This window comes from Styela clava, chromosome 8 (genome assembly GCF_964204865.1).
Source record: "Styela clava chromosome 8, kaStyClav1.hap1.2, whole genome shotgun sequence".
Lineage (NCBI taxonomy): Eukaryota > Metazoa > Chordata > Ascidiacea > Stolidobranchia > Styelidae > Styela > Styela clava.
Genome location: NC_135257.1, coordinates 18,905,472 through 18,933,278, shown reverse-complemented (window position 1 = coordinate 18,933,278; position 27,807 = coordinate 18,905,472). Strand labels below are relative to the sequence as shown.

Sequence of the window (27,807 nt, the reverse complement as noted above, 5' to 3'; positions counted from 1 at the left end):
TAAACTTTTAATTAATTCAGACTGGTAAGCCCTACATTCTGTATACTACAATGTTTACTAGAGACCCAATTTTAATGAAAAAGTATCTGATTTAAGTTTTTTGACAACTCCATGTGTTTGTCAAATGTTTTATGGTAATGATAAAAGGACGTTGTCAGAAGTGGAATTCGAACCCACGCCTCCACTCGGAGACCAGAATTCTCACAATCCAGCTTAAGGAAAGAGGTGACTCTTGAGCCTGGCGCCTTAGACCACTCGGCCATCCTGACGTCTGCTGGTAGGATGTTATTGGTGCTCTATTAAATCATATTTCAGGCATACAAAAACGACTCATGCGAGATACTATTTGTTTTAAAAGCATATGACTGTAAGTACTTAATACCAACTCCTGTTTGCAGTATTACTGTGTGACATAGTCAGGGAGGTATGATTATGAGTTTATATTAAAAGTTTTGTCATCAAATCACAATATTCAAAAATAGCTGAGGAATTTATACCGGACAGGTCCCACCGAGATTTGAACTCGGATCGCTGGATTCAAAGTCCAGAGTGCTAACCATTACATCATGGGGCCACCGATATATGCGATTTGTGATAATTAAAATAATAATAAACATAATCAAGTCGAAATTAACAACTTTCGATCAAAATTCGTTGGCGATTGACGCCATGGCTTAGTTGGTTAAAGCGCCTGTCTAGTAAACAGGACATCCTGGGTTCGAATCCCAGTGGTGCCTTAGTCATAGGGATCCCGCAGACCATTTTGACTTAAATCTTTTCTTCTACATTCTATGAATTCAATAGTTAAATTTAAGCTTTTTCGCGACCGACATACAAAGAATCGAAATCGTTAAAGTGTATACGTGATCAGTGCTTTCGGAGGCAAGATTGGAAAAAATTACACCGTGATGTTCAACATAAAATCGACGGACGCCCAACTACAAACGATGGTTAACAGGTATTTAGTAATTCGAATTATTCGAGATTCTATTTCTCTTAAATCAGGAATATGGGTTTCAACTCGTTCTTATGGAGTGAACAGAAAAGGCGTGAGTCATAAACTTGATTTCAAAGTCACGAATCCATTTGAGGGCCAAATGTGTTATGCTACTGGGCGGCCTTGAGACGAATACGGATTCGAAGAACAGAGCGAATTTAACTAGTTTCTTATTTCTTTCACTAATCTGCAATATATGCAATTTCTTGAGGTTTGAATATAAACAATTCAAAGTTGAAAGAGCAGTTCTGCATTCGGAGTACACTCAAAGTATACAAACGACTGACTCTCTAAAAACCATCTAACAAAGGTCCCACCGAGATTTGAACTCGGATCGCTGGATTCAAAGTCCAGAGTGCTAACCATTACACCATGGGGCCGCCGATATATGCGATTTGTGATAATTAAAATAATAATAAACTTAATCAAGTCGAAATTAACAACTTTCGATCAAAATTAGGCAATGGCGATGGAGATGGCGTTGGCGACTGGCGCCATGGCTTAGTTGATTAAAGCGCCTGTCTAGTAAACAGGAGATCCTGGGATTGAATCCCAGTGGTGCCTTAGTCATAGGGATCGCGCAGACCACTTTGACTTAAATCTTTTCTTCTACATTCTATGAATTCAATAATTAAAGTTCAGCTTTTTCGCGAACGACATACAAAGAATCGAAATCGTTAAAGTGTATACGTGATCAGTGCTTTCGGAGGCAAGATTGGAAAAAATTACACCGTGATGTTCAACATGAAATCGACGGACGCCCAACTACAAACGACGATTAACAGGTATTTAGTAATTAGAATTATTCGAGATCTATTTCTCCTAAATCAGGAATATGGGTTTCAACTCGTTCTTATGGAGTGAACAGAAAAGGCGTGAGTCATAAACTTGATTTCAAAGTCACGAATCCATTTGAGGGCCAAATGTGTTATGCTACTGGGCGGCCTTGAGATGAATACGAATTCGAAGAACAGAGCGAATTTAACTAGTTTCTTATTTTTTCCACTAATCTGCAATATATGCACTTTCTTGAGGTTTGAATATGAACAATTCAAAGTTGAAAGAGCAGTTCTGCATTCGGAGTACACTCAAAGTATACAAACGACTTACTCTCTTAAAACCATATAACAAAGGTTCCACCGAGATTTGAACTTGGATCGCTGGATTCAGAATCCAGAGTGCTAACCATTTCACCATGGGGCCAATAATACAAGTTGTTTTATGTTCTGCTTTATTGTTCATAACGTCGTCAGGTGTACCGGACATTTGAAATCGGATCACTTAAACTTTCAATTAATCCAGACTGTTAAGCCCTACAATCTGTATACTACAATGTTTACTAGAGTCCCAATTTTAATTAAAAGGATCTGATTTAAGTTATTTGACAACTCCTATGTGTTTGTTAAGTGTTTTATGGTAGGGATAAAAGGACGTTGTAAGAAGTGGGATTCGAACCCACGTCTCCATTCGGAGACCAGAATTCTCACGATCCAGCTTAAGGAAAGAGGTGACTCTTGAGTCTGGCGCCTTAGACCACTCGGCCATCCTGACAACTGCTTGTGGGGTGTTATTGGTGCTCTATTAAATCATATTTCAGTCTTACAAAAACGACTCACGTGAGATACTATTTGTTTTAAAAGCATATGACTGTAAGCACTTAATACCAACTCCTGTTTGCGGTATTACTGTGTGACAGAACCAGGGAGGTATGATTATGAGTTTATATAAAATGTTTTGTCATCAAATCACAATATTCAAAAATAGCTGAGGAATTCATACCGCACAGGTCCCACAGAGATTTGAACTCGGATCGCTGGATTCAAAGTCCAGAGTGCTAACCATTACACCATGGGGCCGCCGATATATGCGATTTGTGATAATTAAAATAATAATAAACATAATCAGGTCGAAATTACCAACTTTCGATCAAAATTCGTTGGCGATTGGCATCATGGCTTAGTTGGTTAAAGCACCTGTCTAGTAAACAGGAGATCCTGGGTTCGAATCCCAGTGGTGCCTTAGTCATAGGGATCCCGCAGACCATTTTGACTTAAATCTTTTCTTCTACATTCTATGAATTCAATAATTAAAGTTCAGCTTTTTCGCGACCGACATACAAAGAATCGAAATCGTTAAAGTGTATACGTGATCAGTGCTTTCGGAGGCAAGATTGGAAAAAATTACACCGTGATGTTCAACATAAAATCGACGGAAGCCCAACTACAAACGATGGTTAACAGGTATTTAGTAATTAGAATTATTCGAGATTCTATTTCTCCTAAATCAGGAATATGGGTTTCAACTCATTCTTATGGAGTGAACAGAAAAGGCGTGAGTCATAAACTTGATTTCAAAGTCACGAATCCATTTGAGGGCCAAATGTGTTATGCTACTGGACGGCCTTGAGACGAATACGGATTCGAAGAACAGAGCGAATTTAACTAGTTTCTTATTTCTTTCACTAATCTGCAATATATGCACTTTCTTGAGGTTTGAATATGAACAATTCAAAGTTGAAAGAGCAGTTCTGCATTCGGAGTACACTCAAAGTATACAAACGACTGACTCTCTTAAAACCATATAACAAAGGTCCCACCGAGATTTGAACTCGGATCGCTGGATTCCGAGTTCAGAGTGCTAACCATTACACCATGGGGCCAATAATACAAGTTGTTTTATGTTCTGCTTTATTGTTCATAACGTCGTCAGGTGTACCGGACATTTGAAATCGGATCACTTAAACTTTCAATTAATCCAGACTGTTAAGACCTACAATCTGTATACTACAATGTTTACTAGAGTCCCAATTTTAATTAAAAGGATCTGATTTAAGTTATTTGACAACTCCTATGTGTTTGTTAAGTGTTTTATGCTAGTGATAAAAGGACGTTGTCAGAAGTGGGATTTGAACCCACGCCTCCATTCGGAGACCAGAATTCTCACAATCCAGCTCAAGGAAAGAGGGGACTCTTGAGTCTGGCGCCTTAGACCACTCGGCCATCCTGACAACTGCTTGTAGGGTGTTATTGGTGCTCCATTAAATCATATTTCAGTCTTACAAAAACGACTCACGCGAGATACTATTTGTTTTAAAAACATATGACTGTAAGCACTTAATACCAACTTCTGTTTGCGGTATTATTGTGTGACAGAACCAGGGAGGAATGATTATGAGTTTATATAAAAAGTTTTGTCATCAAATCACAATATTTAAAAATAGCTGAGGAATTCAAACCATACAGGTCCCACCGAGATTTGAACTCGGATCGATGGATTCAAAGTCCAGATTGCTAACCATTACACCATGGGGCCGCCGATATATGCGATTTGTGATAATTAAAATAATATTAAACATAATCAAGTCGAAATTAACAACTTTCGATCAAAATTCGTTGGCGATTGGCGCCGTGGCTCAGTTGGTTAAAGCGCCTGTCTAGTAAACAGGAGATCCTGGGTTCGAATCCCAGTGGTGCCGTAGTCATAGGGATCCCGCAGACCATTTTGACTTAAATCTTTTCTTTTACATTCTATGAATTCAATAATTAAAGTTCAGCTTTTTCGCGACCGACATACAAAGAATCGAAATTGTTAAAGTGTATACGTGATCAGTGCTTTCGGAGGCAAGATTTGAAAAAATTACACGGTGATGTTTAACATAAAATCGACAGACGCCCAACTACAAACGACGATTAACAGGTATTTAGTGATTAGAATTATTCGAGGTCTATTTCTCCTAAATCAGGAATATGGGTTTCGACTCGTTCTTATGGAGTGAACAGAAAAGGCGTGAGTCATATACTTGATTTCAAAGTCACGAATCCATTTAAGGCCAAATGTGTTATGCTACTGTGCGGCCTTGAGACGAATACGGATTCGAAGAACAGAGCGAATTTAACTAGTTTCTTATTTCTTTCACTATTCTGCAATATATGCAATTTCTTGAGGTTTGAATATGAACAATTCAAAGTTGAAAGAGCAGTTCTGCATTCGGAGTACACTCAAAGTATACAAACGACTGACTCTTTAAAAACCATCTAACAAAGGTCCCACCGAGATTTGAACTCGGATCGCTGGATTCAGAGTCCAGAGTGCTAACCATTACACCATGAGGCCAATGATACAAGTTGTTTTATGTTCTGCTTTATTGTTCATAACGTCATAAGGTGCACCGGACATTTGAAATCGGATCACTTAAACTTTTAAAAAATTTAGACTGGTAAGTCCTACATTCTGTATACTACAATGTTTACTAGAGACCCAATTTTAATGAAAAAGTATCTGATTTAAGTTTTTGACAACTCCATGTGTTTGTCAAATGTTTTATGGTAATGATAAAAGGACGTTGTCAGAAGTGGAATTCGAACCCTCGCCTCCATTCGGAGACCAGAATTCTCACAATCCAGCTTAAGGAAAGAGGTGACTCTTGAGCCTGTCGCCTTAGACTACTCGGCCATCCTGACTTCTGCTGGTAGGATGTTATTGGTGCTCTATTAAATCATATTTCAGGCTTACAAAAACGACTCATGCGAGATACTATTTGTTTTAAAAGCATATGACTGTAAGAACTTAATACCAACTCCTGTTTGCAGTATTACTGTTTGACAGAATTAGGGAGGTATGATTATGAGTTTATATAAAAAGTTTTGTCATCAAATCACAATATTCAAAAATAGCTGAGGAATTTATACCAGACAGGTCCCACCGAGATTTGAACTCGGATCGCTGGATTCAAAGTCCAGAGTGCTAACCATTACATCATGGGGCCACCGATATATGCGATTTGTGATAATTAAAATAATAATAAACATAATCAAGTCGAAATTAACAACTTTCGATCAAGATTCGTTGGCGATTGGCGCCATGGCTTAGTTGGTTAAAGCGCCTGTCTAGTAAACAGGAGATCCTGGGTTCAAATCCCAGTGGTGCCTTAGTCATAGGGATCCCGCAGACCATTTTGACTTAAATCTTTTCTTCTACATTCTATGAATTCAATAGTTAAAGTTCAGCTCTTTTGCGACCGACATACAAAGAATCGAAATCGTTAAAGTGTATACGTGATCAGTGCTTTCGGAGGCAAGATTGGAAAAAATTACACCGTGATGTTCAACATAAAATCGACGGACGCCCAACTACAAACGATGGTTAACAGGTATTTAGTAATTAGAATTATTCGAGATCTATTTCTCATAAATCAGGAATATGGGTTTCAACTCGTTCTTATGGAGTGAACAGAAAAGGCGTGAGTCATAAACTTGATTTCAAAGTCACGAATCCATTTGAGGGCCAAATGTGTTATGCTACTGGGCGGCCTTGAAACGAATACGGATTCGAAGAACAGAGCGAATTTAACTAGTTTCTTATTTCTTTCACTAATCTGCAATATAAGCAAGTTCTTGAGGTTTGAATATGAACAATTCAAAGTTGAAAAAGCAGTTCTGCATTCGGAGTACACTCAAAGTATACAAACGACTGACTCTCTAAAAACCATCTAACAAAGGTCCCACCGAGATTTGAACTCGGATCGCTGGATTCAAAGTCCAGAGTGCTAACCATTACACCATGGGGCCGCCGACATATGCGATTTGTGATAATTAAAATATTAATAAACATAATCAAGTCGAAATTACCAACTTTCGATCAAAATTAGGCGATGGCGATGGAGATGGCGTTGGCGACTGGCGCCATGGCTTAGTTGGTTAAAGCGCCTGTCTAGTAAACAGGAGATCCTGGGTTCAAATCCCAGTGGTGCCTTAGTCATAGGGATCCCGCAGACCATTTTGACTTAAATCTTTTCTTCTACATTCTATGAATTCAATAATTAAAGTTCAGCTTTTTCGCGAACGACATACAAAGAATCGAAATCGTTAAAGTGTATACGTGATCAGTGCTTTCGGAGGCAAGATTGGAAAAAATTGCACCGTGATGTTCAACATGAAATCGACGGACGCCCAACTACAAACGACGATTAACAGGTATTTAGTAATTAGAATTATTCGAGATCTATTTCTCCTAAGTCAGGAATATGGGTTTCAACTCGTTCTTATGGAGTGAACAGAAAAGGCGTGGGTCATAAACTTGATTTCAAAGTCACGAATCCATTTGAGGGCAAAATGTGTTATGCTACTGAGCGGCCTTGAGACGAATACGGATTCGAAGAACAGAGCGAATTTAACTAGTTTCTTATTTCTTTCACTAATCTGCAATATATGCACTTTCTTGAGGTTTGAATATGAACAATTCAAAGTTGAAAGAGCAGTTCTGCATTCGGAGTACACTCAAAGTATACAAACGACTGACTCTCTTAAAACCATATAACAAAGGTCCCACCGAGATTTGAACTCGGATCGCTGGATTCAGAGTCCAGGGTGCTAACCATTACACCATGGGGCCAATAATGCAAGTTGTTTTATGTTCTGCTTTATTGTTCATAACGTCGTCAGGTGTACCGGACATTTGAAGTCGGATCACTTAAACTTTCAATTAATTCAGAATGTTAAGCCCTACAATCTGTATACTACAATGTTTACTAGAGTCCCAATTTTAATTAAAAGGATCTGATTTAAGTTATTTGACAACTCCTATGTGTTTGTTAAGTGTTTTATGGTAGTGATAAAAGAACGTTGTCAGAAGTGGGATTCGAACCCACGCCTCCATTCGGAGACCAGAATTCTCATAATCCAGCTTAAGGAAAGAGGTGACTCTTGAGTCTGGCGCCTTAGACCACTCGGCCATCCTGACAACTGCTTGTAGGGTGTTATTGGTGCTTTATTAAATCATATTTCAGTCTTACAAAAACGACTCACGCGAGATACTTTTTGATTTAAAAACATATGACTGTAAGCACTTAATACCAACTTCTGTTTGCGGTATTACTGTGTGACAGAACCAGGGAGGAATGATTATGAGTTTATATAAAAAGTTTTGTCTTCAAATCACAATATTCAAAAATAACTGAGGAATTCATACCATACAGGTCCCACCGAGATTTGAACTCGGATCGCAGGATTCAAAGTTGAAAGAGCAGTTCTGCATTCGGAGTACACTCAAAGTATACAAACGACTGACTCTTTAAAAACCATCTAACAAAGGTCCCACCGAGATTTGAACTCGGATCGCTGGATTCAGAGTCCAGAGTGCTAACCATTACACCATGGGGCCAATGATACAAGTTGTTTTATGTTCTGCTTTATTGTTCATAACGTCATCAGGTGCACTGGACATTTGAAATCGGATCACTTAAACTTTTAATTAATTAGGAGTGGTAAGCCCTACATTCTGTATACTACAATGTTTACTAGAGACCCAATTTTAATGAAAAAGCATCTGATTTAAGTTTTTTGACAACTCCATGTGTTTGTCAAATGTTTTATGGTAATGATAAAAGGACGTTGTCAGAAGTGGAATTCGAACCCACGCCTCCATTCGGAGACCAGAATTCTCACAATCCAGCTTAAGGAAAGAGGTGACTCTTGAGCCTGTCGCCTTAGACTACTCGGCCATCCTGACGTCTGCTGGTAGGATGTTATTGGTGCTCTATTAAATCATATTTCAGGCTTACAAAAACGACTCATGCGAGATACTATTTGTTTTAAAAGCATATGACTGTAAGTACTTAATACCAACTCCTGTTTGCAGTATTACTGTGTGACAGAATTAGGGAGGTATGATTATGAGTTTATATAAAAAGTTTTGTCATCAAATCACAATATTCAAAAATAGCTGAGGAATTTATACCGGACAGGTCCCACCGAGATTTGAACTCGGATCGCTGGATTCAAAGTCCAGAGTGCTAACCATTACATCATGGGGCCACCGATATATGCGATTTGTGATAATTAAAATAATAATAAACATAATCAAGTCGAAATTAACAACTTTCGATCAAGATTCGTTGGCGGTTGGCGCCGTGGCTTAGTTGGTTAAAGCGCCTGTCTAGTAAACAGGAGATCCTGGGTTCGAATCCCAGTGGTGCCTTAGTCATAGGGATCCCGCAGACCATTTTGACTTAAATCTTTTCTTCTACATTCTATGAATTCAATAGTTAAAGTTCAGCTTTTTCGCGACCGACATACAAAGAATCGAAATCGTTAAAGTGTATACGTGATCAGTGCTTTCGGAGGCAAGATTGGAAAAAATTACACCGTGATGTTCAACATAAAATCGACGGACGCCCAACTACAAACGATGGTTAACAGGTATTTAGTAATTAGATTTATTCGAAATTCTATTTCTCTTAAATCAGGAATATGGGTTTCAAATCGTTCTTATGGAGTGAACAGAAAAGGTGTGAGTCATAAACTTGATTTCAAAGTCACGAATCCATTTGAGGGCCAAATGTGTTATGCTACTGGGCGGCCTTGAGACGAATACGGATTCGAAGAACAGAGCGAATTTAACTAGTTTCTTATTTCTTTCACTAATCTGCAATATAAGCAATTTCTTGAGGTTTGAATATGAACAATTCAAAGTTGAAAAAGCAGTTCTGCATTCGGAGTACACTCAAAGTATACAAACGACTGACTCTCTAAAAATCATCTAACAAAGGTGCCACCGAGATTTGAACTCGGATCGCTGGATTCAAAGTCCAGAGTGCTAACCATTACACCATGGGGTCGCCGATATATGCGATTTGTGATAATTAAAATAATAATAAACATAATCAAGTCGAAATTACCAACTTTCGATCAAAATTAGGCGATGGGGATGGAGATGGCGTTGGCGACTGGCGCCATGGCTTAGTTGGTTAAAGCGCCTGTCTAGTAAACAGGAGATCCTGGGTTTAAATCCTAGTGGTGCCTTAGTCATAGGGATCCCGCAGACCATTTTGACTTAAATCTTTTCTTCTACATTCTATGAATTCAATAATTAAAGTTCAGCTTTTTCGCGAACGACATACAAAGAATCGAAATCGTTAAAGTGTATACGTGATCAGTGCTTTCGAAGGCAAGATTGGAAAAAATTACACCGTGATGTTCAACATGAAATCGACGGACGCCCAACTACAAACGACGATTAACAGGTATTTAGTAATTAACTCGTTCTTATGGAGTGAACAGAAAAGGCGTGGGTCATAAACTTGATTTCAAAGTCACGAATCCATTTGAGGGCAAAATGTGTTATGCTACTGGGCGGCCTTGAGACGAATACGGATTCGAAGAACAGTGCGAATTTAACTAGTTTCTTATTTCTTTCACTAATCTGCAATATATGCACTTTCTTGAGGTTTGAATATGAACAATTCAAAGTTGAAAGAGCAGTTCTGCATTCGGAGTACACTCAAAGTATACAAACGACTGACTCTCTTAAAACCATATAACAAAGGTCCCACCGAGATTTGAACTCGGATCGCTGGATTCAGAGTCCAGGGTGCTAACCATTACACCATGGGGCCAATAATGCAAGTTGTTTTATGTTCTGCTTTATTGTTCATAACGTCGTCAGGTGTACCGGACATTTGAAGTCGGATCACTTAAACTTTCAATTAATCCAGAATGTTAAGCCCTACAATCTGTATACTACAATGTTTACTAGAGTCCCAATTTTAATTAAAAGGATCTGATTTAAGTTATTTGACAACTCCTATGTGTTCGTTATGTGTTTTATGGTAGTGATAAAAGGAAGTTGTCAGAAGTGGGATTCGAACCCACGCCTCCATTCGGGGACCAGAATTCTCACAATCCAGCTTAAGGAAAGAGGTGACTCTTGAGTCTGGCGCCTTAGACCACTCGGCCATCCTGACCACTGCTTGTAGGGTGTTATTGGTGGTAAATTAAATCATATTTCAGTCTTACAAAATCGACTCACGCGAGATACTATTTGTTTTAAAAACATATGACTGTAAGCACTTAATACCAACTTCTGTTTGCGGTATTACTGTGTGACAGAACCAGGGAGGAATGATTATGAGTTTATATAAAAAGTTTTGTCTTCAAATCACAATATTCAAAAACAGCTGAGGAATTCATACCATACAGGTCCCACCGAGATTTGAACTCGGATCGATGGATTCAAAGTCCAGAGTGCTAACCATTAAACCATGGGGCCGCCGATATATGCGATTTGTGATAATTAAAATAATATTAAACATAATCAAGTCGAAATTAACAACTTTCGATCAAAATTCGTTGGCGATTGGCGCCGTGGCTTAGTTGGTTAAAGCGCCTGTCTAGTAAACAGGAGATCCTGGTTTCAAATCCCAGTGGTGCCCTAGTCATAGGGATCCCGCAGACCATTTTGACTTAAATCTTTTCTTCTACATTCTATGAATTCAATAATTAAAGTTCAGCTTTTTCGCGACCGACATACAAAGAATCGAAATCGTTAAAGTGTATACGTGATTAGTGCTTTCGGAGGCAAGATTTGAAAAAATTACACGGTGATGTTCAACATAAAATCGACAGACGCCCAACTACAAACGACGATTAACAGGTATTTAGTAATTAGAATTATTCGAGATCTATTTCTCCTAAATCAGGAATATGGGTTTCGACTCGTTCTTATGGAGTGAACAGAAAAGGCGTGAGTCATATACTTGATTTCAAAGTCACGAATCCATTTAAGGCCAAATGTGTTATTCTAAGGGGTGGCCTTGAGACGAATACGGATTCGAAGAACAGAGCGAATTTAACTAGTTTCTTATTTCTTTCACTAATCTGCAATATATGCAATTTCTTGAGGTTTGAATATGAACAATTCAAAGTTGAAAGAGCAGTTCTGCATTCGGAGTACACTCAAAGTATACAAACGACTGACTCTTTAAAAACCATCTAACAAAGGTCCCACCGAGATTTGAACTCGGTTCGCTGGATTCAGAGTCCAGAGTGCTAACCATTACACCATGGGGCCAATGATACAAGTTGTTTTATGTTCTGCTTTATTGTTCATAACGTCATCAGGTGCACCGGACATTTGAAATCGGATCACTTAAACTTTCAATTAATTCAGACTGGTAAGCCCTACAATCTGTATACTACAATGTTTACTAGAGTCCCAATTTTAATTAAAAGGATCTGATTTAAGTTATTTGACAACTCCTATGTGTTTGTTAAGTGTTTTATGGTAGTGATAAAAGGACGTTGTCAGAAGTGGGATTCGAACCCACGCCTCCATTCGGAGACCAGAATTCTCACAATCCAGCTTAAGGAAAGAGGTGACTCTTGAGTCTGGCGCCATAGACCACTCGGCCATCCTGACGTCTGCTGGTAGGATGTTATTGGTGCTCTATTAAATCATATTTCAGACTTACAAAAACGACTCATGCGAGATACTATTTGTTTTAAAAGCATATGACTGTAAGTACTTAATACCAACTCCTGTTTGCAGTATTACTGTGTGACAGAATCAGGGAGGTATGATTATGAGTTTATATAAAAAGTTTTGTCATCAAATCACAATATTCAAAAATAGCTGAGGAATTTATACCGGACAGGTCCCACCGAGATTTGAACTCGGATCGCTGGATTCAAAGTCCAGAGTGCTAACCATTACATCATGGGGCCACCGATATATGCGATTTGTGATAATTAAAATAATAATAAACATAATCAAGTCGAAATTAACAACTTTCGATCAAAATTCGTTGGCGATTGGCGCCATAACTTAGTTGGTTAAAGCGCCTGTCTAGTAAACAGGAGATCCTGGGTTTGAATCCCAGTGGTGCCTTAGTCATAGGGATCCCGCAGACCATTTTGACAGAAATCGTTTCTTCTACATTCTATGAATTCAATAGTTAAAGTTCAGCTTTTTCGCGACCGACATACAAAGAATCGAAATCGTTAAAGTGTATACGTGATCAGTGCTTTCGGAGGCAAGATTGGAAAAAATTACACCGTGATGTTCAACATAAAATCGACGGACGCCCAACTACAAACGATGATTAACAGCTATTTAGTAATTAGAATTATTCGAGATTCTATTTCTCTTAAATCAGGAATATGGGTTTCAACTCGTTCTTATGGAGTGAACAGAAAAGGCGTGAGTCATAAACTTGATTTCAAAGTCACGAATCCATTTGAGGGCCAAATGTGTTATGCTACTGGGCGGCCTTGAGACGAATACGGATTTGAAGAACAGAGCGAATTTAACTAGTTTCTGATTTCTTTCACTAATCTGCAATATATGCAATTTCTTGAGGTTTGAATATGAACAATTCAAAGTTGAAAGAGCAGTTCTGCATTCGGAGTACACTCAAAGTATACAAACGACTGAGTCTCTAAAAACCATCTAACAAAGGTCCCACCGAGATTTGAACTCGGATCGCTGGATTCAAAGTCCAGAGTGCTAACCATTACACCATGGGGCCGCCGATATATGCGATTTGTGATAATTAAAATAATAATAAACATAATCAAGTCGAAATTAACAACTTTCGATCAAAATTAGGCGATGGCGATGGAGATGGCGTTGGCGACTGGCGCCATGGCTTAGTTGGTTAAAGCGCCTGTCTAGTAAACAGGAGATCCTGGGTTTGAATCCCAGTGGTGCCTTAGTCATAGGGATCTCGCAGACCATTTTGACTTAAATCTTTTCTTCTACATTCTATGAATTCAATAATTAAAGTTCAGCTTTTTCGCGAACGACATACAAAGAATCGAAATCGTTAAAGTGTATACGTGATCAGTGCTTTCGGTGGCAAGATTGGAAAAAATTACACCGTGATGTTCAACATGAAATCGACGGACGCCCAACAACAAACGACGATTAACAGGTATTTAGTAATTAGAATTATTCGAGATCTATTTCTCCTAAGTCAGGAATATGGGTTTCAACTCGTTCTTATGGAGTGAACAGAAAAGGCGTGGGTCATAAACTTGATTTCACAGTCACGAATCCCTTTGAGGGCCAAATGTGTTATGCTACTGGGCGGCCATGAGACGAATACGGATTCGAAGAACAGAGCGAATTTAACTAGTTTCTTATTTCTTTCACTAATCTGCAATATATGCACTTTCTTGAGGTTTGAATATGAACGATTCAAAGTTGAAAGAGCAGTTCTGCATTCGGAGTACACTCAATGTATACAAACGACTGACTCTCTTAAAACCATATTCAGATTCAGATTCAGATATTTATTTTCGTCATGCAAAAAACAATGCGCGATATGAAAAATGAATATATAATATAATGTAACAAAATGTCAAATGGATATCGGCTTGTTGCAGTTGACGCGGAGTCGCGAAAAGACTCATAGAGTCATCTAGTCAGCGACACCTTGTAGCTGAAATTAAGCAGCAAATATAAGAAACGGGACACTCAATATTACACATTAACTTAATAAATTAACACGATCATACAAAAGACAAAAAAATAAATAGAACTCAATATTACACATTGGCTTAATTGGACACAATCATTCGAAAAGTGAAAAACAACAAAAAAAAACCTGAGTAACTACGGGATGCCAAACATGAAATAGGCTATAATCATACTAGAAAAAGAGCGGCAAAACATGCGAAATAAACCACGGAATGCCACAATGACTTTGGAATAAAAAAAGATTACTTTTAAATAAAACACAAGACAGATAAAAAACATCAACAAATCGAAAATACACCACGGAATGTCATGACGGACGCAACAGCGACATCTATAAAATGGTTATGCCTCGTTGCGTACGGAGCACAGCGAAATAGCGTTATGACTCAGCGTTCAGTCTACACCAAGATGGCGTACCCAGCAACGGGAGTTTGCTGCTAGGGTTGAATTTGTGGCTATTTTCTGTCAAAGCGATTGCTAGTAAATTATTGGCTCTACAGATTAGTGCAGAATGAATTATGAGATCTGCATACTTCGTGTCGAATGCACTGGGCTGAAAATAGTAAGGAAATACCAGGACACAATATGCAGACAGAAGAAAATGGCAAGTTTCAAAAAGATGGATGGATATAGAAAACAACAGAAGGTAATGTTTTCAGATCAATGACAACTAGGCCTATAGGCATCAAGATATAGGCTTTTCAGTGCATGTTTGTAAGAATTATAACTACTGGATCGAATGTTATTAGGGAGGTTATTCCACAATTTAACACCAACGAATTTGATCGAGTTTTGAGTTCGTTTGGTGCTGAAGCGATTTACATAATATGAGCACCCGACAGAGGAACGCGTTTCATAAGAGTGAACGTTGCTCTGTTTTAAAAAATAGTTGGTGAAAGCAGAAGGGAGTTTTTTGCAGTGATGTTGGTGCATTATTTTCAATACCTCAATGTCATAAATATCTGCTAATTTAATAATTTTAAGACTATGATAAATAGGAATAAGTCGTGAAATATAACTGGCAGCAGAAATTGCACGAATTGCTCGGTTCTGAATAATTTCAATGCGGTGTAATAAGGTTTTATCAGCTGAACCCCAAGAAATTATGCCATACTGGATATGGCTTTGAAATAAGGAATAGTAAATCATGCGTAAGGTGGTAAGCGATGTGTATCTTCTAAGCTTGTATAGCATTCCAACAGACTTGGATAATTTAACGGCCAGGTTGGACAAGTGAATATCCCACTTCATTTTACTATCAATGTATATACCAAGATATTTAAAGGAATGGACATTTTCCAATTTTTTATTATCAATTTGGATTTCCAAAACATTTTTCGATTTGCATTGGTATGGAGATATTAACATAGATTTTGATTTTTCAATGTTTAGTGTTAATTTATTGGCTTTCATCCAACTTGACACTTTTGCAATTTCAGTATTTACTCTCAACTGAAGAACTGCACAAGATTCGTCGCTGTCAAGGAGATTAGTATCGTCAGCGAACAATTTGGAAAATAATGAAGAGCAATAAGTTATGTCGTTAATATATACGAGAAAAAGGAGAGGGCCCAAACAGCTACCTTGAGGAACTCTGTGCGTCACCGGTAAGGGAGAAGAACAGTATGATCCCACTTGAACATATTGAGATCTATTATTCAAATAACTAGAAATGAGTTTGCTTGCAATTCCCCGTATACCATAATGCCTCAACTTAGAAATCAGGATGTCATGATTCACAGTATCGAAAGCTTTCTTTAGATCTAGAAAAGTTGCACTGACATACTCCTTTCTTTCCAATTTATCATAGATATATGATACTGTATCTAAAATGGCATGTGATGTAGAATAATTGCTCTGAAAACCGAATTGATATTTATTTATTACATCATATTTAGTTAAAAAATTTGCGAGTCTTTTATGTAACAAACGCTCAAACATTTTATCAATTGCTGAGAGGATTGATATTGGTCTATAATTTGAAATTGATTTTTTATTTCCAGATTTGAAAAGAGGAATAACCCGGGCGGTTTTGAGAGATGAAGGAAAGATTCCAAGTAACAGCGAGGAATTGAAGAATCTTGAGAGACAAGGGGCAATTATATCCGCAACTAATTTGATGAAGCGCGCTGGGATGTTGTCTGGTACTACAGCCTTCCTGTCGTTAAGATTTTGTATTTCGATTAAAATTTCATTCGCGGTGGATGAGCTCAAAAAGAGGGATTGGCTCACACGATTGCGAAGAAAAGGTTCGAAGTTAGCTGTATCATTGGAAAACTTATCAGCCAGGCTGGACCCAATTGTTGAGAAGTATTTGTTAAATTCTGTTGCGATTAAAAGTTCATCTCTAGTTATACAACCGTTTTCAGTATTAATTTCATCAATTTTATGCTTCAATTTCTTTTTTGCATTTGTGATTTGGCCAACTATTTGCCATGTTGACCTGGGATTACCTTTGGTTGTAGCAATAAGATTTTGATAATAGATTTGTTTAGCTTTATCTATGGTTCTTGACAAAATATTTCTATATTGTTTAAAGTAAGAGCTCTGGGAACTGTTACCTTTCAAGAAGTGAGTTTTAAACATTTTATTTTTGTGTCGAATACAAGAGTTTAGCCCTTTGGTTAACCATGGTTTTGATTGTAACCTTTTCTGACACCGAGAAAGTGGTCGAAGTGGGGCATGGCAATCAATTAGGTGAACAAATGACTTTATAAAGTCGTCAAAAACACTATTAAAATTTTGGATATTTAAATTAATTCCAGCAAATTGATTAGCAAAAATTACCTCTGCATCACTACGAAAGCAATCGATTGAGAATGTTGACATGTCCCTTGACATTCTGCGATTGTATGTATATGATGGTTTGATGCCTCTCAGACAGCACATGATCGGAAAATGGTCTGTGATGTCTGACAGAACTATGTGGGAATCTATTTTTAGGTTTCTGATATTTGTATATACATGATCAATGAGAGTTGCTGATGTACGGCTAACTCTAGTTGGGTCAGTGATTAGGGATGTGGCATTGTGTGAAATGAGCATATTGGCATAATTTGCAATATGAGCGTTACTAGGTGTTAAAAGTAAGTTGATGTTAAAATCTCCAATTATCAAAAATTGTTTGTTTGCCAATTTAGCGAGAGAAGTTTCCAACATGTCAGTAAAATGAGGAACATCATTTCGAGGGTGTCTATATATCACACCAACGATTAATTTATTGTCAGTACTGGCCAAAGTGATTTCGAACCTTACATTCTCAAAGTTCGGGTAATTAAGATTATAAATTGAAATTTCATTATAGGTAAGGTCGTCACGGATAAAAGCACCAGCACCACCGGCTTTGGTGGTAGAAGCCATGTGTATGAAACTATACCCATCCATATTAATATTAGAAACATTGTCACTTGATAATTTTGACTCGCTTATTGCTACTATATGGGGAGGAGATGGAAAATTGTTTAAAAGAGTTATCAAGTCATCAATATTTTTTTGTAGGGATCGAATATTTACATGGAAAATTATTAAGTCAGATAAAGATTGGATAGACTTTAAATTATGAACTTCTATATTACTGCACATTGTGACATCACTGGAAAAAACTAATTGAGAGTTACTAGAATTGGCCATTTAAGATGACAAAAGATAATTGCAATGTGATATAAGACAAGTAGCCATATTTAGGAAAACATAAATTTTTCCAAGAATACATTGTAAAGTGTACAAATTATGTTTAAGTGACCTACTTGATTAGTGAAAGGTCAGCATCACTCTCAATATGGATGGTAGCAGTCAATGTGTTCTTTCTTATTAGTACCTTTCCATTGTGCGTCCATAGATATTTGTATCCGCACTTATTTTTCAGATCTTTCGCCTTGAAGAATAGGTCCTTGTTGTAGTCGCTGAGGTTTTCGACAACGAAAATTGTGGTGGATCTTGAGAATTGTGGAAAATCTTCATGAAAGTTTGCTGATTTAAGATGGCGACGGTTTTTCAATATTTGATACCTGGTTTTCCTATTTACAAATTGGACAATAATTGGTGAAGGTTTTTTAGTGTTAGCTTTCGACATTCATTGGCAATTTGAGATGTCTAAAGGTTGTAGCGATATATTGAGTCGAGCTGCTATTTTCATGATTTTATTTTCACAATCTTCTTTTTCTGTGTATGGTATATTATGGAACTCTAAGTTATTGAGTCTTGACCTTCGCTCTTGGTCGTTTTGTCGTTCTGTAAGAATATCAACCTCCTCTTCGAGATCTTCTACAATTCTTTCCAGTTGGCGAATTCTTTTGTTGTTTTTGGCTGTAATGGTATTGAGTTCATTGTAATTGGCACTCAATTCATCGAATTTTTTTGCAATAAAGACTTGGCTTGATTTTATCTCCCCAACTTCTTCTTTGATAACACTGATCGAGGATAACTGGGTCTTAACTTGCCTCATTGACTCATCCAGAGATGATAGAGATTCCTGGATGCATTTACAAGTAGGTGTTGTTGATGAAATATCCATAGCTAATTTTTCGATATGTTGTTCAATTAATGCTGGTATTTCCAGACGCAGGGTCTTAAGAATAGTGCTCTCGAGTACAGAGACTAGGTTGGAGATGTTTTGATCGGTTATGTCAGCCATTGTTGAAGAACTGGCAACTTGACAGTCGGTGGGACTTTTACGCTTTGGGGGGTTTGGAGGAACATCGCATGATTTTGTAGTAGACGACATCTCAGTTGTTCTTGAATCCACAACTCGAAAATGATGTTGAGCTTTCAGTTGACAGATTCCACCCCAAATGCTGAAGAGTTTCAATCATTCATAATCCAGTAATCAAGTGTCCAGTATCAAAATGTAGCCTATGATATTAATTTAACGCTACAGTACTATATCTTAATCAAAACAGCAATAATGGTCCCACCGAGATTTGAACTCGGATCGCTGGATTCAGAGTCCAGGGTGCTAACCATGACACCATGGGGCCAATAATGCAAGTTGTTTTATGTTCTGCTTTATTGTTCATAACGCCGTCAGGTGTACCGGACATTTGAAGTCGGATCTCTAAAAATTTCAATTAATCGAGAATGTTAAGCCCTACAATCTGTATACTACAATGTTTACTAGAGTCCCAATTTTAATTAAAAGGATCTGATTTAAGTTATTTGACAACTCCTATGTGTTTGTTAAGTGTTTTATGGTAGTGATAAAAGGACGTTGTCAGAAGTGGGATTCGAACCCACGCCTCCATTTGGAGACCAGAATTCTCACAATCCAGCTTAAGGAAAGAGGTGACTCTTGAGTCTGGCGCCTTAGACCACTCGGCCATCCTGACAACTGCTTGTAGGGTGTTATTGGTGCTCTATTAAATCATATTTCAGTCTTACAAAAACGACTCACGCGAGATACTATTTGTTTTAAAAGCATATGACTGTAAGCACTTAATACCAACTCCTGTTTGCGGTATTACTGTGTGGCAGAACCAGGGAGGTATTATTATGAGTTTATATAAAAAGTTTTGTCATCAAATCACAATATTCAAAAATAGCTGAGGAATTTATACCGCACAGGTCCCACCGGGATTTGAACTCGGATCGCTGGATTCAAAGTCCAGAGTGCTAAACATTACATCATGGGGCCACCGATATATGCGATTTGTGATAATTAAAATAATAATAAACATAATCAAGTCGAAATTAACAACTTTCGATCAAAATTCGTTGGCGATTGGCGCCATGGCTTAGTTGGTTAAAGCGCCTGTCTAGTAAACAGGAGATCCTGGGTTCGAATCCCAGTGGTGCCTTAGTCATAGCGATCCCGCAGACCATTTTGACTTAAATCTTTTCTTCTACATTATATGAATTCAATAGTTAAAGTTCAGCTTTTTCGCGACCGACATACAAAGAATCGAAATCGTTAAAGTGTATACGTGATCAGTGCTTTCGGAGGCAAGATTGGAAAAAATTACACCGTGATGTTCAACATAAAATCGACGGACGCCCAACTACAAACGACGATAAACAGGTATTTAGTAATTAGAATTATTCGAGATCTATTTCTCCTAAGTCAGGAATATGGGTTTCAACTCGTTCTTATGGAGTGAACAGAAAAGGCGTGAGTCATAAACTTGATTTCAAAGTCACGAATCCATTTGAGGGCAAAATGTGTTATGCTACTGGGCGGCCTTGAGACGAATACGGATTCGAAGAACAGAGCGAATTTAACTAGTTTCTTATTTCTTTCACTAATCTGCAATATATGCAATTTCTTGAGGTTTGAATATGAACAATTCAAAGTTGAAAGAGCAGTTCTGCATTCGGAGTACACTCAAAGTATACAAACGACTGACTCTCTAAAAATCATCTAACAAAGGTCCCACCGAGATTTGAACTCGGATCGCTGGATTCAAAGTCCAGAGTGCTAACCATTACACCATGGGGCCGCCGATATATGCGATTTGTGATAATTAAAATAATAATAAACATAATCAAGTCGAAATTAACAACTTTCGATCAAAATTAGGCGATGGCGATGGAGATGGCGTTGGCGACTGGCGCCATGGCTTAGTTGGTTAAAGCGCCTGTCTAGTAAACAGGAGATCCTGGGTTCAAATCCCAGTGGTGCCTTAGTTATAGGGATCCCGCAGACCATTTTGACTTAAATCTTTTCTTCTACATTCTATGAATTCAATAATTAAAGTTCAGCTTTTTCGCGACCGACATTCAAAGAATCGAAATCGTGATCAGTGCTTTCGGAGGCAAGATTGGAAAAAATTACACCTTGATGTTCAACATGAAATCGACGGACGCCCAACTACAAACGACGATAAACAGGTATTTAGTAATTAGAATTATTCGAGATCTATTTCTCCTAAGTCAGGAATATGGGTTTCAACTCGTTCTTATGGAGTGAACAGAAAAGGCGTGAGTCATAAACTTGATTTCAAAGTCACGAATCCATTTGAGGGCAAAATGTGTTATGCTACTGGGCGGCCTTGAGAGCGAATTTAACTAGTTTCTTATTTCTTTCACTAATCTGCAATATATGCAATTTCTTCAGGTTTGAATATGAACAATTCAAAGTTGAAAGAGCAGTTCTGCATTCGGAGTACACTCAAAGTATACAAACGACTGACTCTCTAAAAATCATCTAACAAAGGTCCCACCGAGATTTGAACTCGGATCGCTGGATTCAAAGTCCAGAGTGCTAACCATTACACCATGGGGCCGCCGATATATGCGATTTGTGATAATTAAAATAATAATAAACATAATCAAGTCGAAATTAACAACTTTCGATCAAAATTAGGCGATGGCGATGGAGATGGCGTTGGCGACTGGCGCCATGGCTTAGTTGGTTAAAGCGCCTGTCTAGTAAACAGGAGATCCTGGGTTCAAATCCCAGTGGTGCCTTAGTCATAGGGATCCCGCAGACCATTTTGACTTAAATCTTTTCTTCTACATTCTATGAATTCAATAATTAAAGTTCAGCTTTTTCGCGACCGACATTCAAAGAATCGAAATCGTGATCAGTGCTTTCGGAGGCAAGATTGGAAAAAATTACACCTTGATGTTCAACATAAAATCGACGGACGACCAACTACAAACGATGGTTAACAGGTATTTAGTAATTAGAATTATTCGAGATTCTATTTCTCCTAAATCAGGAATATGGGTTTCAACTCGTTCCTATGGAGTGAACAGAAAAAGCGTGAGTCATAAACTTGATTTCAAAGTCACGAATCCATTTGAGGCCAAATGTGTTATGCTACTGGGCGGCCTTGAGACGAATACGGATTCGAAGAACAGAGCGAATTTAACTAGTTTCTTATTTCTTTCACTAATCTGCAATATATGCACTTTCTTGAGGTTTGAATATGAACAATTCAAAGTTGAAAGAGCAGTTCTGCATTCGGAGTACACTCAAAGTATACAAACGACTGACTCTATTAAAACCATATAACAAAGGTTCCACCGAGATTTGAACTCGGATTGCTGGATTCAGAATCCAGAGTGCTAACCATTTCACCATGGGCCCAATAATACAAGTTGTTTTATGTTCTGCTTTATTGTTCATAACGTCGTCAGGTGTACCGGACATTTGAAATCGGATCACTTAAACTTTCAATTAATCCAGACTGTTAAGCCCTACAATCTGTATACTACAATGTTTACTAGAGTCCCAATTTTAATTAAAAGGATCTGATTTAAGTTATTTGACAACTCCTATGTGTTTGTTAAGTGTTTTATGGTAGTGATAAAAGGACGTTGTAAGAAGTGGGTTTCGAACCCACGTCTCCATTCGGAGACCAGAATTCTCACGATCCAGCTTACGGAAAGAGGTGACTCTCGAGTCTGGCGCCTTAGACCAATCGGCCATCCTGACAACTGCTTGTAGGGTGTTATTGGTGCTCTATTATATCATATTTCAGTCTTACAAAAACGACTCACGCGAGATACTATTTGTTTTAAAAACATATGACTGTAAGCACTTAATACCAACTCCTGTTTGCGGTATTACTGTGTGACAGAACCAGGGAGGTATGATTATGAGTTTATATAAAAAGTTTTGTCATCAAATCACAATATTCAAAAATAGCTGACGAATTCATACCGTACAGGTCCCACCGATATTTGAACTCGGATCGCTGGATTCAAAGTCCAGAGTGCTAACCATTACACCATGGGGCCGCCGATATATGCGATTTGTGATAATTAAAATAATATTAAACATAATCAAGTCGAAATTAACAACTTTCGATCAAAATTCCTTTGCGATTGGCGCCGTGGCTTAGTTGGTTAAAGCGCCTGTCTAGTAAACAGGAGATCCTGGGTTCGAATTCCAGTGGTGCCTTAGTCATAGGGATCCCGCAGACCATTTTGACTTAAATCTTTTCTTCTACATTCTATGAATTCAATAATTAAAGTTCAGCTTTTTCGCGAACGACATACAAAGAATCGAAATCGTTAAAGTGTATACGTGATCAGTGCTTTCGGAGGCAAGATTGGAAAAAATTACACCGTGATGTTCAACATGAAATCGACGGACGCCCAACTACAAACGACGATAAACAGGTATTTAGTAATTAGAATTATTCGAGATCTATTTCTCCTAAGTCAGGAATATGGGTTTCAACTCGTTCTTATGGAGTGAACAGAAAAGGCGTGGGTCATAAACTTGATTTCAAAGTCACGAATCCATTTGAGGGCCAAATGTGTTATGCTACTGGGCGGCCTTGAGACGAATACGGATTCGAAGAACAGAGCGAATTTAACTAGTTTCTTATTTCTTTCACTAATCTTCAATATATGCAATTTCTTGAGGTTTGAATATGAACAATTCAAAGTTGAAAGAGCAGTTCTGCATTCGGAGTACACTCAAAGTATACAAACGACTGACTCTCTAAAAATCATCTAACAAAGGTCCCACCGAGATTTGAACTCGGATCGCTGGATTCAAAGTCCAGAGTGCTAACCATTACACCATGGGGCCGCCGATATATGCGATTTGTGATAATTAAAATAATAATAAACATAATCAAGTCGAAATTAACAACTTTCGATCAAAATTAGGCGATGGCGATGGAGATGGCGTTGGCGACTGGCGCCATGGCTTAGTTGGTTAAAGCGCCTGTCTAGTAAACAGGAGATCCTGGGTTCAAATCCCAGTGGTGCCTTAGTCATAGGGATCCCGCAGACCATTTTGACTTAAATCTTTTCTTCTACATTCTATGAATTCAATAAGTTCAGCTTTTTCGCGACCGACATTCAAAGAATCGAAATCGTGATCAGTGCTTTCGGAGGCAAGATTGGAAAAAATTACACCTTGATGTTCAACATAAAATCGACGGACGACCAACTACAAACGATGGTTAACAGGTATTTAGTAATTAGAATTATTCGAGATTCTATTTCTCCTAAGTCAGGAATATGGGTTTCAACTCGTTCCTATGGAGTGAACAGAAAAAGCGTGAGTCATAAACTTGATTTCAAAGTCACGAATCCATTTGAGGCCAAATGTGTTATGCTACTGGGCGGCCTTGAGACGAATACGGATTCGAAGAACAGAGCGAATTTAACTAGTTTCTTATTTCTTTCACTAATCTGCAATATATGCACTTTCTTGAGGTTGGAATATGAAGAATTCAAAGTTGAAAGAGCAGTTCTGCATTCGGAGTACACTCAAATATACAAACGACTGACTCTCTTAAAACCATATAACAAAGGTCCCACCGAGATTTGAACTCGGATCGCTAGATTCCCAGTCCAGAGTGCTAACCATTACACCATGGGGCCAATAATACAAGTTGTTTTATGTTCTGCTTTATTGTTCATAACGTCGTCAGGTGTACCGGACATTTGAAATCGGATCACTTAAACTTTCAATTTATTCAGACTGGTAAGCCCTACAATCTGTATACTACAATGTTTACTAGAGTCCCAATTTTAATGAAAAAGTATCTGATTTAAGTTTTTTTGACAACTCCTATGTGTTTGTCAAGTGTTTTATGGTAATGTTTAAAGGACGTTGTAAGAAGTGGAATTCGAACCCATGCCTCCATTCGGAGACCAGAATTCTCACAATCCAGCTTAAGGAAAGAGGTGACTCTTGAGTCTGGCGCCTTAAACCACTCGGTCATCCTGACGACTGCTGGTAGGATGTTATTGGTGCTCTATTAAATCATATTTCAGTCTTACAAAAACGACTCACGCGAGATACTATTTGTTTCAAAAACATATGACTGTAAGCACTTAATATGAACTCCTGTTTGCGGTATTACTGTGTGACAGAACCAGGGAGGTATGAATATGAGTTTATATAAAAGTTTTGTCATCAAATCACAATATTCAAAAATAGCTGAGGAATTCATACCGTACAGGTCCCACCGCGATTTGAACTCGGATCGCTGGATTCAAAGTCCAGAGTGCTAACCATTACACCATGGTGCCGCCGATATATGCGATTTGTGATAATTAAAATAATATTAAACATAATCAAGTCGAAATTAACAACTTTCGATCAAAATTGCTTTGCGATTGGCGCCGTGGCTTAGTTGGTTAAAGCGCCTGTCTAGTAAACAGGATATCCTGGGTTCGAATCCCAGTGGTGCCTTAGTCATAGGGATCCCGCAGACCATTTTGACTCAAATCTTTTCTTCTACATTCTATGAATTCAATAGTTAAAGTTCAGCTTTTTCGCGTCCGACATACAAAGAATCGAAATCGTTAAAGTGTATAAGTGATCAGTGCTTTCGGAGGCAAGATTGGAAAAAATTACACCGTGATGTTCAAAATAAAATCGACGGACGCCCAACTACAAACGATGGTTAACAGGTATTTAGTAATTAGAATTATTCGAGATTCTATTTCTCTTAAATCAGGAATATGGGTTTCAACTCGTTCTTATGGAGTGAACAGAAAAGGCGTGAGTCATAAACTTGATTTCAAAGTCACGAATCCATTTGAGGGCCAAATGTGTTATGCTACTGGGCGGCCTTGAGACGAATACAGATTCGAAGAACAGAGCGAATTTAACTAGTTTCTTATTTCTTTCACTAATCTGCAATATATGCAATTCCTTGAGGTTTGAATATGAACAATTCAAAGTTGAAAGAGCAGTTCTGCATTCGGAGTACACTCAAAGTATACAAACGACTGACTCTCTTAAAACCATATAACAAAGGTCCCACCGAGATTTGAACACGGATCGCTGGATTCAAAGTCCAGAGTGCTAACCATTACACCATGGGGCCGCCGATATATGCGATTTGTGATAATTAAAATAATAATAAACATAATCAAGTCGAAATTAACAACTTTCGATCAAAATTAGGCGATGGCGATGGAGATTGCGTTGGCGACTGGCGCCATGGCTTAGTTGGTTAAAGCGCCTGTCTAGTAAACAGGAGATCCTGGGTTCGAATCACAGTGGTGCCTTAGTCATGGGGATCCCGCAGACCATTTTGACTTAAATCTTTTCTTCTACATTCTATGAATTCAATAATTAAAGTTCAGCTTTTTCGCGACCGACATACAAAGAATCAAAATCGTTAAAGTGTATACGTGATCAGTGCTTTCGGAGGCATGATTGGAAAAAATTACACCGTGATGTTCAACATAAATCGACAGACGCCCAACTACAAACGATGGTTAACATGTATTTAGTAATTAGAATTATTCGTGATTCTATTTTTCCTAAATCAGGAATATGGGTTTCAACACGTTCTTATGGAGTGAACAGAAAAGGCGTGAGTCATAAACTTGATTTCAAAGTCACGAATCCATTTGCGGGCCAAATGTGTTATGCTACTGTGCGGCCTTGAGACGAATACGGATTCGAAGAACAGAGCGAATTTAACTAGTTTCTTATTTCTTTCACTAATCTGCAATATATGCACTTTCTTGAGGTTTGAATATGAACAATTCAAAGTTGAAAGAGCAGTTCTGCATTCGGAGTACACTCAAAGTATACAAACGACTGACTCTCTTAAAACCATATAACAAATGTCCCACCGATATTTGAACTCGGATCGCTGGATTCAGAGTCCAGGGTGCTAACCATTACACCATGGGGCCAATAACGCAAGTTGTTTTATGTTCTGCTTTATTGTACATAACGTCGTCAGGTGTACCGGATAATTGAAATCGGATCACTTAAACTTTCAATTAATCCAGAATGTTAAGCCCTACAATCTGTATACTACAATGTTTACTAGAGTCCCAATTTTAATTAAAAGGATCTGATTTAAATTATTTGACAACTCCTATGTGTTTGTTAAGTGTTTTATGGTACTGATAAAAGGACGTTGTCAGAAGTGGGATTCGAACCCACGCCTCCATTCAGAGACCAGAATTCTCACAATCCAGCTTAAGGAAAGAGGTGACTCTTGAGTCTGGCGCCTTAGACCACTCGGCCATCCTGACAACTGCTTGTAGGGTGGTATTGGTGCTCTATTAAATCATATTTCAGTCTTACAAAAACGACTCACGCGAGATACTATTTGTTTTAAAAGCATATGACTGTAAGCACTTAATACCAACTCCTGTTTGCAGTATTACTGTGTGACAGAACCAGGGAGGTATGATTATGAGTTCATATAAAAAGTTTTGTCATCGAATCACAATATTCAAAAACAGCCGAGGAATTCATACCGCACAGGTCCCACCGAGATTTGAACTCGGATCGCTGGATTCAAAGTCCAGAGTGCTAACCATTACACCATGGGGCCGCCGATATATGCGGTTTGTGATTATTAAAATAATAATAAACATAATCAAGTCGAAATTAACAACTTTCGAACAAAGTTCGTTGGCGATTAGCGCCATGGCTTAGTTGGTTTAAAGCGCCTGTCTAGTAAACATGAGATCCTGGGTTCGAATCCCAGTGGTGCCTTAGTCATAGGGATCCCGCAGACCATTTTGACTTAAATCTTTTCTTCTACATTCTATGAATTCAATAATTAAAGTTCAGCTTTTTCGCGACCGACATACAAAGAATCGAAATCGTTAAAATGTATACGTGATCAGTGCTTTCGGAGGCAAGATTTGAAAAAAATTACACGGTGATG

The 27,807-nt window shown here is 38.1% G+C and overlaps 1 long non-coding RNA gene and 41 other non-coding genes across 42 annotated transcripts; 15 read left to right on the top strand and 27 right to left on the bottom strand.

Moving 5' to 3' along the window:
- Positions 1-152: 152 nt before the first annotated feature.
- Trnal-caa (transfer RNA leucine (anticodon CAA)) lies at positions 153-269 on the bottom strand. The gene is made up of 2 exons: positions 232-269; positions 153-198 (listed from the first exon to the last, which is right to left on the bottom strand). It is a non-coding gene; the product is annotated as a tRNA-Leu (tRNA).
- A 233-nt stretch (positions 270-502) lies between these two features.
- Positions 503-574, bottom strand: Trnaq-uug (transfer RNA glutamine (anticodon UUG)). The gene has a single exon. It is a non-coding gene; the product is annotated as a tRNA-Gln (tRNA).
- Positions 575-1,305: 731 nt separating this feature from the next.
- Trnaq-uug (transfer RNA glutamine (anticodon UUG)) lies at positions 1,306-1,377 on the bottom strand. The gene has a single exon. It is a non-coding gene; the product is annotated as a tRNA-Gln (tRNA).
- A 1,054-nt stretch (positions 1,378-2,431) lies between these two features.
- On the bottom strand, positions 2,432-2,548 carry Trnal-caa (transfer RNA leucine (anticodon CAA)). The gene is made up of 2 exons: positions 2,511-2,548; positions 2,432-2,477 (listed from the first exon to the last, which is right to left on the bottom strand). It is a non-coding gene; the product is annotated as a tRNA-Leu (tRNA).
- Positions 2,549-2,781: 233 nt separating this feature from the next.
- Trnaq-uug (transfer RNA glutamine (anticodon UUG)) lies at positions 2,782-2,853 on the bottom strand. The gene has a single exon. It is a non-coding gene; the product is annotated as a tRNA-Gln (tRNA).
- Positions 2,854-2,942: 89 nt separating this feature from the next.
- On the top strand, positions 2,943-3,016 carry Trnat-agu (transfer RNA threonine (anticodon AGU)). Its single transcript has one exon. It is a non-coding gene; the product is annotated as a tRNA-Thr (tRNA).
- A 568-nt stretch (positions 3,017-3,584) lies between these two features.
- On the bottom strand, positions 3,585-3,656 carry Trnap-cgg (transfer RNA proline (anticodon CGG)). Its single transcript has one exon. It is a non-coding gene; the product is annotated as a tRNA-Pro (tRNA).
- A 231-nt stretch (positions 3,657-3,887) lies between these two features.
- Trnal-caa (transfer RNA leucine (anticodon CAA)) lies at positions 3,888-4,004 on the bottom strand. Its single transcript has 2 exons — positions 3,967-4,004; positions 3,888-3,933 (listed from the first exon to the last, which is right to left on the bottom strand). It is a non-coding gene; the product is annotated as a tRNA-Leu (tRNA).
- Positions 4,005-4,398: 394 nt separating this feature from the next.
- On the top strand, positions 4,399-4,472 carry Trnat-agu (transfer RNA threonine (anticodon AGU)). Its single transcript has one exon. It is a non-coding gene; the product is annotated as a tRNA-Thr (tRNA).
- A 566-nt stretch (positions 4,473-5,038) lies between these two features.
- On the bottom strand, positions 5,039-5,110 carry Trnaq-cug (transfer RNA glutamine (anticodon CUG)). The gene has a single exon. It is a non-coding gene; the product is annotated as a tRNA-Gln (tRNA).
- Positions 5,111-5,690: 580 nt separating this feature from the next.
- Positions 5,691-5,762, bottom strand: Trnaq-uug (transfer RNA glutamine (anticodon UUG)). The gene has a single exon. It is a non-coding gene; the product is annotated as a tRNA-Gln (tRNA).
- An 89-nt stretch (positions 5,763-5,851) lies between these two features.
- Trnat-agu (transfer RNA threonine (anticodon AGU)) lies at positions 5,852-5,925 on the top strand. The gene has a single exon. It is a non-coding gene; the product is annotated as a tRNA-Thr (tRNA).
- Positions 5,926-6,492: 567 nt separating this feature from the next.
- Trnaq-uug (transfer RNA glutamine (anticodon UUG)) lies at positions 6,493-6,564 on the bottom strand. The gene has a single exon. It is a non-coding gene; the product is annotated as a tRNA-Gln (tRNA).
- A 110-nt stretch (positions 6,565-6,674) lies between these two features.
- On the top strand, positions 6,675-6,748 carry Trnat-agu (transfer RNA threonine (anticodon AGU)). The gene has a single exon. It is a non-coding gene; the product is annotated as a tRNA-Thr (tRNA).
- Positions 6,749-7,315: 567 nt separating this feature from the next.
- On the bottom strand, positions 7,316-7,387 carry Trnaq-cug (transfer RNA glutamine (anticodon CUG)). The gene has a single exon. It is a non-coding gene; the product is annotated as a tRNA-Gln (tRNA).
- Positions 7,388-7,618: 231 nt separating this feature from the next.
- Trnal-caa (transfer RNA leucine (anticodon CAA)) lies at positions 7,619-7,735 on the bottom strand. The gene is made up of 2 exons: positions 7,698-7,735; positions 7,619-7,664 (listed from the first exon to the last, which is right to left on the bottom strand). It is a non-coding gene; the product is annotated as a tRNA-Leu (tRNA).
- Positions 7,736-8,083: 348 nt separating this feature from the next.
- Trnaq-cug (transfer RNA glutamine (anticodon CUG)) lies at positions 8,084-8,155 on the bottom strand. The gene has a single exon. It is a non-coding gene; the product is annotated as a tRNA-Gln (tRNA).
- Positions 8,156-8,897: 742 nt separating this feature from the next.
- Positions 8,898-8,971, top strand: Trnat-agu (transfer RNA threonine (anticodon AGU)). Its single transcript has one exon. It is a non-coding gene; the product is annotated as a tRNA-Thr (tRNA).
- A 568-nt stretch (positions 8,972-9,539) lies between these two features.
- On the bottom strand, positions 9,540-9,614 carry Trnaq-uug (transfer RNA glutamine (anticodon UUG)). The gene has a single exon. It is a non-coding gene; the product is annotated as a tRNA-Gln (tRNA).
- Positions 9,615-10,316: 702 nt separating this feature from the next.
- Trnaq-cug (transfer RNA glutamine (anticodon CUG)) lies at positions 10,317-10,388 on the bottom strand. Its single transcript has one exon. It is a non-coding gene; the product is annotated as a tRNA-Gln (tRNA).
- Positions 10,389-10,619: 231 nt separating this feature from the next.
- On the bottom strand, positions 10,620-10,736 carry Trnal-caa (transfer RNA leucine (anticodon CAA)). Its single transcript has 2 exons — positions 10,699-10,736; positions 10,620-10,665 (listed from the first exon to the last, which is right to left on the bottom strand). It is a non-coding gene; the product is annotated as a tRNA-Leu (tRNA).
- A 1,034-nt stretch (positions 10,737-11,770) lies between these two features.
- Positions 11,771-11,842, bottom strand: Trnaq-cug (transfer RNA glutamine (anticodon CUG)). Its single transcript has one exon. It is a non-coding gene; the product is annotated as a tRNA-Gln (tRNA).
- A 231-nt stretch (positions 11,843-12,073) lies between these two features.
- Trnal-caa (transfer RNA leucine (anticodon CAA)) lies at positions 12,074-12,190 on the bottom strand. Its single transcript has 2 exons — positions 12,153-12,190; positions 12,074-12,119 (listed from the first exon to the last, which is right to left on the bottom strand). It is a non-coding gene; the product is annotated as a tRNA-Leu (tRNA).
- A 1,036-nt stretch (positions 12,191-13,226) lies between these two features.
- Trnaq-uug (transfer RNA glutamine (anticodon UUG)) lies at positions 13,227-13,298 on the bottom strand. The gene has a single exon. It is a non-coding gene; the product is annotated as a tRNA-Gln (tRNA).
- Positions 13,299-13,408: 110 nt separating this feature from the next.
- On the top strand, positions 13,409-13,482 carry Trnat-agu (transfer RNA threonine (anticodon AGU)). The gene has a single exon. It is a non-coding gene; the product is annotated as a tRNA-Thr (tRNA).
- Positions 13,483-14,432: 950 nt separating this feature from the next.
- On the top strand, positions 14,433-16,854 carry LOC144425793 (uncharacterized). The gene is made up of 3 exons (XR_013477659.1): positions 14,433-14,897; positions 15,691-15,858; positions 16,255-16,854. It is a non-coding gene; the product is annotated as an uncharacterized LOC144425793 (long non-coding RNA).
- Positions 16,855-19,155: 2,301 nt separating this feature from the next.
- Trnaq-cug (transfer RNA glutamine (anticodon CUG)) lies at positions 19,156-19,227 on the bottom strand. Its single transcript has one exon. It is a non-coding gene; the product is annotated as a tRNA-Gln (tRNA).
- A 231-nt stretch (positions 19,228-19,458) lies between these two features.
- Positions 19,459-19,575, bottom strand: Trnal-caa (transfer RNA leucine (anticodon CAA)). Its single transcript has 2 exons — positions 19,538-19,575; positions 19,459-19,504 (listed from the first exon to the last, which is right to left on the bottom strand). It is a non-coding gene; the product is annotated as a tRNA-Leu (tRNA).
- A 394-nt stretch (positions 19,576-19,969) lies between these two features.
- On the top strand, positions 19,970-20,043 carry Trnat-agu (transfer RNA threonine (anticodon AGU)). Its single transcript has one exon. It is a non-coding gene; the product is annotated as a tRNA-Thr (tRNA).
- A 567-nt stretch (positions 20,044-20,610) lies between these two features.
- On the bottom strand, positions 20,611-20,682 carry Trnaq-uug (transfer RNA glutamine (anticodon UUG)). Its single transcript has one exon. It is a non-coding gene; the product is annotated as a tRNA-Gln (tRNA).
- A 110-nt stretch (positions 20,683-20,792) lies between these two features.
- On the top strand, positions 20,793-20,866 carry Trnat-agu (transfer RNA threonine (anticodon AGU)). The gene has a single exon. It is a non-coding gene; the product is annotated as a tRNA-Thr (tRNA).
- A 530-nt stretch (positions 20,867-21,396) lies between these two features.
- Trnaq-uug (transfer RNA glutamine (anticodon UUG)) lies at positions 21,397-21,468 on the bottom strand. The gene has a single exon. It is a non-coding gene; the product is annotated as a tRNA-Gln (tRNA).
- Positions 21,469-21,578: 110 nt separating this feature from the next.
- Positions 21,579-21,652, top strand: Trnat-agu (transfer RNA threonine (anticodon AGU)). The gene has a single exon. It is a non-coding gene; the product is annotated as a tRNA-Thr (tRNA).
- A 1,367-nt stretch (positions 21,653-23,019) lies between these two features.
- On the top strand, positions 23,020-23,093 carry Trnat-agu (transfer RNA threonine (anticodon AGU)). The gene has a single exon. It is a non-coding gene; the product is annotated as a tRNA-Thr (tRNA).
- Positions 23,094-23,660: 567 nt separating this feature from the next.
- Trnaq-uug (transfer RNA glutamine (anticodon UUG)) lies at positions 23,661-23,732 on the bottom strand. The gene has a single exon. It is a non-coding gene; the product is annotated as a tRNA-Gln (tRNA).
- A 110-nt stretch (positions 23,733-23,842) lies between these two features.
- Trnat-agu (transfer RNA threonine (anticodon AGU)) lies at positions 23,843-23,916 on the top strand. The gene has a single exon. It is a non-coding gene; the product is annotated as a tRNA-Thr (tRNA).
- A 547-nt stretch (positions 23,917-24,463) lies between these two features.
- Positions 24,464-24,535, bottom strand: Trnap-ggg (transfer RNA proline (anticodon GGG)). Its single transcript has one exon. It is a non-coding gene; the product is annotated as a tRNA-Pro (tRNA).
- A 743-nt stretch (positions 24,536-25,278) lies between these two features.
- On the top strand, positions 25,279-25,352 carry Trnat-agu (transfer RNA threonine (anticodon AGU)). The gene has a single exon. It is a non-coding gene; the product is annotated as a tRNA-Thr (tRNA).
- Positions 25,353-26,102: 750 nt separating this feature from the next.
- Trnat-agu (transfer RNA threonine (anticodon AGU)) lies at positions 26,103-26,176 on the top strand. The gene has a single exon. It is a non-coding gene; the product is annotated as a tRNA-Thr (tRNA).
- Positions 26,177-27,046: 870 nt separating this feature from the next.
- Trnal-caa (transfer RNA leucine (anticodon CAA)) lies at positions 27,047-27,163 on the bottom strand. Its single transcript has 2 exons — positions 27,126-27,163; positions 27,047-27,092 (listed from the first exon to the last, which is right to left on the bottom strand). It is a non-coding gene; the product is annotated as a tRNA-Leu (tRNA).
- Positions 27,164-27,396: 233 nt separating this feature from the next.
- Positions 27,397-27,468, bottom strand: Trnaq-uug (transfer RNA glutamine (anticodon UUG)). The gene has a single exon. It is a non-coding gene; the product is annotated as a tRNA-Gln (tRNA).
- An 89-nt stretch (positions 27,469-27,557) lies between these two features.
- Positions 27,558-27,632, top strand: Trnat-agu (transfer RNA threonine (anticodon AGU)). Its single transcript has one exon. It is a non-coding gene; the product is annotated as a tRNA-Thr (tRNA).
- Positions 27,633-27,807: the final 175 nt, after the last annotated feature.